At 45.1% G+C, this 10,781-nt stretch overlaps 1 long non-coding RNA gene across 1 annotated transcript; it reads left to right on the top strand.

The window, feature by feature from the left end:
• The first annotated feature begins 6,157 nt into the window (after positions 1–6,157).
• On the top strand, positions 6,158–10,249 carry LOC105506389. The gene is made up of 4 exons (XR_001000920.1): positions 6,158–7,174; positions 8,415–8,555; positions 9,069–9,117; positions 9,971–10,249. It is a non-coding gene; the product is annotated as an uncharacterized LOC105506389 (long non-coding RNA).
• The last annotated feature ends 532 nt before the right edge of the window (positions 10,250–10,781 follow it).

Below are 10,781 nucleotides of genomic sequence, written 5' to 3'. Positions count from 1 at the left end.
ATTACCTTTGAATGGGAGAGAGATAAAGTGACGTTAGAGCCTTGGGTAGCTGCTTACTTGGGAGGCTGGGAACTGCCCGGCGCTGTGCATCACATACTAAAGCTGCATTTACAGTCCCAAGAGCAAAGGGACAGATCGCAAGTCAGATCATCTATTGCTGCTGCTAATTCAGCGAGGAGAACATTCCCAAGGGGAGACAGGTGGAGGCTCTGGCCGTGAGTGTAACAGTTTGTGTGCCCTGGGCTCTGGAATCCCACCCATTCCCTGGTGGGTCATTGTGAGTGGTAAACTTCCCAGGAGCTGCTTCAGCAGAACCTGAGCGCAGAGCCTTGCAGTGCTGAGAAGAACACGTGATTTGGAGGTGGGGTCTGAATCTTGAGTCCTGTTGCTCATTGGCTACCAAACGCTTATTGATGAAATGTAATTTCGGAGGAACCTTCTTCTGCCATTTTAAAACAGAAATTTCAGGGCAGGGCTCTGCTAACTTCTCCAGGTTGTAGGAGGAGAAGCACATGGCAGTTTTGAGTAGACACTTTGGAGTCTGGCAGAGCCAAGATCAGCTCCTGGCTCCCTGACTTATAAGCTGAGACCTTGCTGGACCTCACTCAGATTCTTCTACTGCAAATTCGTCTTGTGAGATCGACAAAGGCATTTACCTGTGCCCCTAGCACAGGGCCTGGCATCCAGAAGTGTTCCATAAACAGCGGTGGTTATTGTGATAATTATTACTGTGACAGTTATGAAGAGTTTGCCATTCTGCAAATTGTTGCTTTTTTTCCATTCCTTTAGCACCAGGTGCCTTTGGGCCACCAGCCGCCCTTCAGCAAGCACTGCTCAAGGGTTCTGGGAGTTGCAAGCAGCCCTCATTCTCCTCGGTTCACTTTCAATTGCCTTTGAATGGGAGAGAGATAAAGTGACATTATAGCCTTGGGTAGCTGCTTACTTGGGAGGCTGGGAACAGCCCAGCCCTGTGCATCACATACTAAAGCTGAATTTACAGTCCCAAGAGCAAAGGGACAGATCACAAATCAGATCATTTATCGCTGCTGCTAGCTCAGCGAGGAGAACATTCCCAAGGGGAGAGGGGTCCCTCGGAGGCTCTGGCCGTGAGTGTAACAGTTTGGATCATATTGATCCAATCTTGAGGATCATATTGCAATACCAGCGATATTGGCTGAGGAGAGCCATAAATGATGACCCATACAAGCTTGCTCTCTCTTCTCTCTCTCTTTTGTATCTCCATATATTCTGCTCATCCATCAATCTATGTGTGAGATGGGGAGGCTCTCTGACCAACAGTCTTCAAAAATAAAATGCTATTTGCCAAACAAACAAAAATGTCTGAAGTATATGAAAAGGCTCCAGGCTTCCCGCGGTATGTGCGACCTTCTGGGCTCTCCTAGTTTGCTTGTAGGGAAAGATATCTTAGGGGAAGCGAAACTGTTCTCCTCCAAGCTCCAAGGGGCCTGTCGCAGGAGGTTCCTTGCTTTATTTCCTGGTAGGATCTGGCCACTGAGTCACCAAGGGATTGTGGAGTCTTCATAGACCAAGCCCATTCTGTTCCTCAGAGTCTCCCTATTCCTATTGGCGAGCCTGGGGCTTGTGACAACACATAGTGCATTCCAGTAGAAAGTATTTACTGAGTAATTTTTTTGAGTCATTATTGAACAAGTGGTGTATTCAGAATTCAGAAAATTTTGTAGGTCCCTTCACCATCCCCCTGTATGTTCTGTATGTTATACTTGCCTTATGTATGATATCTACATAGGGTGAAGACCCATCAGAGGTTATAATTGTTATTTCCCAACATCCAGCAGATTTTTTAAAACTTAGGAGAAGAATTGGGCTGGGCGCCATGGCTCATGCCTGTAATCCTAGCACTTTGGGAGGCTGAAGCTGATGGATCACTTGAGCTCAGGAGTTCAAGATCAGCCTGGGCAACATGGCAAAACCCCCATCTCTACAAAAAATACAAAAATTAGCCTGGGATGCACCTCTAGTCCCAGCTACTTGGGAGGCTGAGGTGGAAGGATCATTTGATCCTGGGAGGTTGAGGCTGCAGTGAGCCATGATGGTGCTACTACATTCAAGTGTGGGTGACAGAGTGAGACCCTGTCTCAAAACAAGCAAACAAACAAACAAAGAAACCTCAGGAGGAGAACAGTCTATTGTACTTACACAGATTGTTCCCATTTCTGTTGCTTCTTCATTCCTGATTCTTCAAGTTTCCTTCTTTTTGAAGAACTGCCTTTAGTACTTCTTGAAGTATATGTTTGCTGGCAATAAATTCTCTTAGTTTTCCTTCATCTGAAACTATCTTTATTTTGCCTTTATTCTTGAAGTGTATTTTCTCTGGATAAATTCTGATTTGAACATCCTTTCCTTTCAGCATTTCAAAGGTGGTGTGCCATTTCCTTCTGACCTCCATAGTTTCTGATGAGAAATCTGTAGTCATTCAGATCATTGTTCTCCTACAGGTTAGATTGCATTTCCCTGTCAGTTTCAAGATTATTGTTATTTACTTTAATTTTCACTATTTTGTAATCAAAATAGTGAAACATTTGATTATAATTTGATTACAAAATAGTCTGGGTGTGGATTTCTTTGGGTTTATCCCCCTTGGAGTTTGTTGAGCTTCTTGATTTGCAGGCTTATATTTTTTGTGAAATTTGGGAAGTTTTTGGCCATCATTTCATTACATACTTTTTCAGCCCTGCACTCTTTCTTGTCTATTTCTGAAACTCCAATGACTAGAAAGGAAGCATCTCCTCCTTCAGAATTTTGGCTCTTGTGGGAACCTATTTCTGCCACTGATTATTGCTTGGGAGCTGAGAGAATGGAAAAAAGAAAAATGCGGGGATTTCTGCACTCTTTCAAAGTCCTAGGAGTCTGCTTTCTCACTCCCCAAGCCAGATCAGAGGCCTTTTCCCCGAGTTCTCTCTCTGAGTCCTGATGCCCACGTCCAGGTCTCAGGTTGTACTGGTATCAGGCTTGGGGGTCCAGAAGGAGAAGAATGGCGAGCCTGCTGCCCACTGAGTGGCAGTTCACATTCTGGTCTTCTTTTGGATTTGCCTGCCACTGTCTACTTTCAGAGCTCACAAATAGTGCTCCATGCAATTTTGCCTAGCTTTTATTGTTACATTCACTGAGAGAGACAGGATGGAGCCCTGCCTTACCCAGGGTTCTTACCTGGTTCACTTTTAATACAAAATCCATCCATGCTCAATGTAAAGTCAAGCTCAAATGACACAGACGTATGTAGAATAACAGGAAAAAGAGAGGTCCTTTTATGCCATCTCGCCCCCTAAAGATAGGGTCTGTTGCTGCTTTTGTGTGACTTTCCAGACTTTTCTCTCATGCACATGCTGGCATCCTTGCGGGAAGCAGTCTGCCCTCTGATGGTCAGGGGTGTGGGCTGTAGACACCTGAAGGGCAGGTTCCTGATTCAGTGCCTGTAACTTTGGCAAACAACCTAACTTCACCAAGTCCAAATTCCCACTGATGTAAAGTGGGAATCATAATGCCTGCCCCTCAAGGAAGTTCTGAGGGTGAGAGGAGCAAAGTTGCCTTTGCTACTGTAGTTGCCTAATAAATATCTCCATGTCATCTGATCTATACATAGAGTGAGCACATGCTCATTTCTGGGTATGGAGACAGACATCGCATGCTGTGATAAAACCACAGACAATTGCTCTCCTCTCCTTCTGCTTTGTCTTGGCCATCTCTCCACATTAGTAGATAAGAGTCTCTTACTCTCTGGGATGGCTCCAGGTGACATTGTTGCATGACGTGAAGTCACTTATTTTCTCTCTTGCCTTGGAATCCCCATTTCCTGAGAGTCTTGCCCTCCATTCTCCCTCTGACAACAGAGGGGCAACCCCTCATCCTTTGTGTGTCCCCACACTTTTTGATAAGCAGGGGTCAGGTTGTGAAGGAGCCACAGGAGATTGGGGCCAACAATCTCCAAGAGAGCTTGCCACTCTGTGTTTTAATTCATTGAGGTTCTTAGCTGATGTTGTCTGGATTTGAGGGAAGGGATTCATGGAAGTGTACATTAAGGATTCTAAGATTTGTGTGTTACATAAACTACAGGGCAAGTATTGATTGGTTCGCTTCCAAGAGTGTGGTGCATCAGCTTTTTTCTTAGACCAGAAATGGCTCCCTGAGGGGAGTTCTTGTTCATTCCAGGAGAAGGGTTGAGGTCCTCGATGGCTTTTCTGGGGTGCTTACCAGGGGTGTCCTGGTGAGTGAGGGGCACTTACCACCAGGAGGTGTTCAGAGACTCAGCATTAAGTAACCATCCACATAGTAAACGTTCTTCCTCTTCAGTTCCATTCAGTCCTGAGAGCCTCAGAGAGTGTCTCAGACGGGCTCAGCCACCTCTGTAGCCCTTGCCGTTTTCTCTTTCTTAACAGGGAGAACGGACCAGAGGCCCAGAGGTGTTGACAGCTGCAGTACCTCGCAGAATATAATAATATTCATTGATTTTCATGGTATTCCTTTTTTATTGTTTTCTATTTGTGGCAAGTTTCATTTTTAAGTGTAATTATTTTCATTTGAAAGCTGAGATCATTTGAAGAAAAATATGAAGTAAACAATGCGGTCCTGCTGATATGCGGGTGTGGGTAGGGTATGATTCACGTAGGGGTTTCCTAGATGATTTAAGTTTGGCAAACATTGAACTAATATGTGAATGACTAATAGCAGGGCTTTCCCTGAGAACAAGCTCAGAAGGTAGATGGGAACACTATGGGAAAATGGGCGCGAGAATGCGGTCCACAGATAGGTGGGAAAACTCTACCAGTTTTAAGCATTTTCTGGGAGTTGACCCTTTCTGCAGACTATCTGCTGAGGTGAGAGAAGAGGAAGAACATAAGCCAGGACAGGTGGGTGGACTGGGCAGTTGACAGTGGCAGACAGACTGCTGGCTTTGCTGTTTTGTGGGAAACAGACTGGATAGGAAGAGGTTCACACTTTCCCGAGGCAGACAAAGCCTTTTGTAGCAGATATCTGTGATTCTATTCTGTCTGGGATGCGTTCCCCAATTTCTGGAAGGTGATCCTCCATTTTATCTTGGGGGAACATCCCTTCTCCACTCTTAGTCCATGCGGTGCACACATCACCCAGCTCAGGCAAGCTCACATATTCTAAACCGTTGGTCTCTCCATCATTGGTGTAAGGCTGGGCTCCTTACCCAACGGGGTCCAATGAGGATTAAAGTCAGCAATGCTGAATGGCTTCCTGCCAGGGTTGCTAAGCTAGTGGGGGCAGGTGAGGAGCTCTCTGTGAATAGAAGGTCCTGAGATTGAAGCCACCACCTAGGAAGGAGGAACTGACAGAAGGAGAAAGGTGGAGTCCCAGGCACCTCCTTGGAGCTTCTGGACATAACTGGGACAAGAGACCTCATTTGCGTGAGCCAGTGAGTCCCTTGCATTCCCATCTTATCTTCTGAAACTGATTTGAGTTGAATTTTTGTTATGAGCCACTCTGAGTCACATGTACCTACTGACCTACGTGGAGACTCTCTTGTGCTCTGCATGGCTATAACCATAGCTCCTCAGTCAGAGAAACAGGCACTGGAGTTGGGACCTGGGCTTACCTTGCAGTTCAGCCACATATGGGCCACGGGACCCTGAGCAAATCATCTCTCCGGTTGATGGGAGAGCGAAGTGAGGGAATCCATGCTAAGCTTCTAGTAAAATGCTGGCATAGACACTCCAGGTGGATATGCGCTGCTGCTGATAATGATGGTGATTAAAATAAAACCTAAATTATAGTGAAATATAATTCCCATGGCGAATGCAGTTACCCACTTCTTTATGGTGAAATGTGTGTGTGTGTGTGTGTGTGTGCACACGTGCATGGGGAAGGGGGCTTGGAACTGTGGCATCTACAATGCTAGGAGGAGCTTTCATGAGCCCAAGGCTGTAGTCCTTGTTCAGGGGTGGAAAGATGCCTCCAGTCAGTCCAATCTGAGTGACACCCATGTCTTTGGTAAGCAGCTGGGAAAGAAAAGCTCTGTCTCCTTCCAGGTAGTATGCTGCATTCACATGGTTTTGGATCCTGCAACCATTCTTGTTCCATGCAGAGGCCAGCCTGTGGGTTAGAGAGATGTACAGAGGGGTAAAAAGCCCAGAACAATCACAGAGAATCAAAGCACTCAGGTTACACCTTACCTTCCCTAAGCTGCTGATGAATTAGCAGATCAAATTCCAGAAAGAATTCAGCCTTCCACTGTCTTTTTTCACTCTTGTGTCCCTTGGCTGGGCAGCCTTGCTGTAGTGCCTCTGTTTAATATTCCATTTGTAAGATGGGCAGCTCCAAGTCTATGCTCACTGAGCTGCTCGTCAAGAGTAACAAGGTGAATGACAAAGGAGGTAAGGATGTCCTCGTCAAATGTCCCATGCTGTCACCTGCCAGCAAGCCCTCGGCAGTCAGTGCCCGAGATGGCTCCCCACACAGGAATCTCTCTGAAGTGCTCTGTGATCTCCCCAACTAAAACATAATCTCTGGCTCCAGAGAGCTCTGGGGCTCTGATCTCTTGTTCAGCCTGTGCTCCTGGTCATCTTCAGCCCCAGGGCTGAGGCTTGAACAGGCTCAGGGGCAGCTGTCTGTGAAAATCAGATTGATGCATCTGATTACATGGCCTGTTAACATCTGCAAAAAGTAAGGTAAAATCAGAATTATTTACCTGTCACAGCTTTGAGACACCACCGCAAACTGGAGCTGACACCTCTTCTGTTCACCTTGGAGAGGTGCAGGGTGAAGAGCGGACCATGACACACTTAATAGATTGCTGGGCATTTATGGAGCTGCTTGTTACCCAGCTCAAGAGCCGTGTCCAACTGCTACAGCGTTCATCAAAGACGGGAAGCCACAAGGATCAAGTCAGTACTGCAACTCATTAAGACAACCTGACCTCTGGGGAGAGGAGAAGTAAAAGGAACTAGCAGCATTGATTGCTTATGTTACCTGAAGTGTGGTATCATGGCATACAATGACATTGAATCACAGGGTGAGAAAACCACGCATGTCAGCTCTAGCTTGGCCCTTGAAGACTAAATAGGAAGTCTCTGCTGGTGCTAGGTGTCTTGAGCTTCTCTTTGACACCCTTTGCTAATGCAAACAGAGTGGGCCTCAGGATGGGAGCTTCTGCAGGTGACTGTGCTAAGAGGTTACTAACACTGTATAGTGATGTTTCATCCATTTAAAAAATAGGCTTTAATTTTTAGAGTAGTTTTAGGTACACAGTAAAATTGGGTGGAAAGTGCAGAGATTTCTCATTTACCTCCTGCCCCCACCTACACACAACCTCCCCCATTTTCAAGATTCCCCCTAGGGCGGTACATTTGTTGTAATCAATGACCCAACATTGACAGATGGATGACATATAGTTTGCATTAGGGCTCACTCTTGGTGTCGTACATTCTATGGGTTTGGACAAATGCAAAATCATATATATCCACCATTACAGGATCCTACAGAAGAGTCTAGCTGACCTAAAAATCCTCTGGGCTCTGCCCATTCATCCTTCCATCCCCACAGCTCCTGGCACCACTGGTCTTTTTACTGTCCCCGTAATTTTGCCTTTTTCAAAATGTCATACAGTTGGAATTACACAACACAAAGCCTCTTCAGATTGGCTTCTTTCACTTAGCAATGTGAGTTTCAGTCTTCTCCATTGTCTTTTCATGATTTGATAGCTAATCTTTGTTTCATCTATTTCTATGGTTATGCACCAGTTAAGGGAAACGGTAGTTTTCTGCGTGCAGGAGTGATACATAGTTTTCATGTTCTTTGATTTGACAATTAACTTCCTTTAAATATATAATTATTTTTGGCCAGATAGAACACTCTCTCAGCTCAAAAATCAATGCAAATCAAAAGGTTTGTATTGAAAACTCTGCCTGCCATCTGTCTTCTGCCACCCGGCTCCTACCCACACTGTGTTACCACTGACTTCTGTTCATCCTTCCAAAGAGTTTATGCAAATACAACCTGTTATAAATATATGTTCTCCCTCAACAGTTTTCTACACAAATGGTAGCATACTTTATGAACTGTTCTGTCTTTGCTGGCCTAACAATATACCCTGGTGATTGTTCCCTATCTGTATATTTCCTCATTCTTTTTTTCCGCTGCATAGAATTCCATTTTATGGATGTACCACAGTTCATTCAACCATTTGCTACTAATTGACACTTAAGGTGCTTGTGGTCTTTGATGTTATAAACAGAGTAGCTGGGAATAGCTTGGACTCACATCGACCCACACACATAGGAGCATATCTGGGAAGTGACGTTACTAAGTAAAAAAGAACATTAACTTCTAATTTTGGCAGACATTGTCAAATTACCCTCCCTAAGGGCATCATAGTTCTTTTTCTTGTTTTTAAATGGTCTTATTATTTACAGATTGACAGAGAAGATATGAATCAGTGATGGTGCAGGTGATCTGTGCAGTGCTGTGCAGGGGATGTGTCAAAGCTGTGATGCTGGCATGCAACAAACTCACCATTGTGAGCCAATCACAAAAGTAGAAACTTGGCCAAGCTGGTATCTTTCTAGAAAGTTAACAAAGACAAAGTTCAGATTTTTAATTTTTAAATGGACCAGTAGAAATGGAAAGGAGGGACATGTATGTCTAGACTCTGGGAGAGATGACAGATGCCCTCAGTTGCCCCAGAATTGCTTGGTGCTTGGGGGCGGGGCTGGGGTTGGGCTTTGGGTGCCGCATCTTGCACTGCTTAATGGGCGTGAACGTCCTAGGTGCTCAGGTGGGGCTGGCCACGTCTCCAGGGGACTTCTGTTTCCTGCTTGTCTGGCTGGAGGCCGGCCACTTTGTCTTCTTTGCTTCCGTGAGGTTCCTGATATTAAGCCCTTTCTTGGGCCAGTGTGAATAGGCTTCCTCCCTTCTAAAGATCAGTCTGCCCTGAGACACTCGCTGTTTCTCCCTAGGTAGAAGCACCCTCTGTGGGTGATGCTGGATACACCTGCCCCTCGTTTCCACTTCTACTGGCCCCATTTTAAAAATTAAAAATCTGAAGTTTTTCTTCATTACCTTTCTAGAAAGGGACTAGCTTGATGAAGCTTCTGCTTTTGTGACTATCTCCTAATGGTGAGTATTGAGAATTTCTTCTTATAGTCACAATGGTGAAAAGGAACTTTTCATTCAAAAATTACAAAACAGATTTATGTCGAAAATAATGAGAACTTTGTTGGTGCCCTGGAAAAATATTTGAGAGAAGCAGAGAGTGATTCCTTTTATTGGGCCAGAGTGTAAAAGTCAACTCATTGGTCTCAAGGGAAAAAAAAAGGTCTTTTCTTCAGTTGGCAATTTGTTTTCAATGAAAGATTTGTAATGCCTTTTTCTTTTCTTTTCTTTTTAATAAAAGAAGGATATAGTTAGTTGACCAGGAATTAGCTAGGGATTAAGAGTCGGTTGGCTTGGCAATATTTCTACCTGCTTGCTGTGCATATACTTGAATTAACAATGGTCAATAATCAAAAGGGCATTAAAATGTGAGTTGGGCTGTGGAGGGACCGCCCCAAATCTACTTCTCTGTAGTATTGAGCCCAGGGGCCTCACTTTGCCTCGCTGCAATTCTGTGGTTTTTAATTTATCATTTCCAGGATCTGAGGGTTTCTTCAAGTTCCCAGGCTTGCTCGGCACCTTGCAAATAGCCATGATTTGAGATAATTTTCTTTAATGCTGAAGCAGACGAAGAACCCAGGTTCTTTTTAATGGCAAGGCTTGTTTATCAGCAGCTATACAGGTAAACAGCACAGCTGCTGGGAGAGGGATGGCATCCAGACTCAGAAGAAGGCCAACATTTGACCATGACCATCATGCTCACATGACAAAAGATGTCACCACAGTGAACAGTTCTGACCACAGTGGCTTTTCACCTGCTTCGTTAAATTTAACTCACACCGGCTCAGAGGACAATTTCATTAACTCTGTATTTCAGCAGAAACCGGAGCACCTCAGAAGATCAAGGCTTCCAAATTCTCCTGGGGGAACAGACGTCAGCCACTTGGCACAAAGGAAACTTCCTTCTCTGTGTCAGAGGAAGACATAATTGTGCCATTTCCTTCTTGAAGAAGTTTACAAACATTTGCAAGTTGTCAAAAATAATTAGTCTAAAATTGTTTCATAAACCATGGAATGAAACAGTACGTGCCTTGTTGAGATCAAAGGGCTTCTGTTACCTTCTTGTAAACCCAAATGAAATTCTTTTGAAAGTAAACTCTTGGAATTAGCAGTGGTTTTTGTGGCACATCTATGGCAGGGGGAGGGGAACAGAACGATTCAGATAGCAGAGTCCAGTGGAGATCCGGGCGGAGGAAAGCCCTGTTCACAGATAATGGGAATGGGTTTTGAACAGCCATGGTGATCTGTGCCAATGGGTACAGGGCTTCTTCAACGGGAAGCTCAGGCATTCCAGGAAACACTCTTTTCGGTGATCTTGAACTTCCAAGGGTGAGAGTGGGCATGGACACTCACAGTTTTACAAACCAAGTAAGAGCTGAGGCTTGTGAGTCAGTCGGACCAAGTTTCCATTCCAGCACAGCCGGCTCCTACAAGCAGACCCTGGAGAAGCCACTTCACCTCTGCGTCTCAGGACACTCACCTCCAAAGACAGATGCAAGCTCTGCCTCCCTCCTCGGTGCGAGGTAAGTGAGGTGTTGCCTGCCGGGGGCTCAGTTCAGTGCCCAGCCCCGAATAAGCTCTGGGGAATGGCTGCTCTGATACTTATGATTGTTCCTTGCTATTAGGAT

The sequence above is a fragment of the Colobus angolensis genome, unplaced genomic scaffold (genome assembly GCF_000951035.1).
Source record: "Colobus angolensis palliatus isolate OR3802 unplaced genomic scaffold, Cang.pa_1.0 Scaffold136, whole genome shotgun sequence".
Taxonomy (NCBI): domain Eukaryota; kingdom Metazoa; phylum Chordata; class Mammalia; order Primates; family Cercopithecidae; genus Colobus; species Colobus angolensis.
This window is presented reverse-complemented; position numbering and strand designations above follow the sequence as displayed.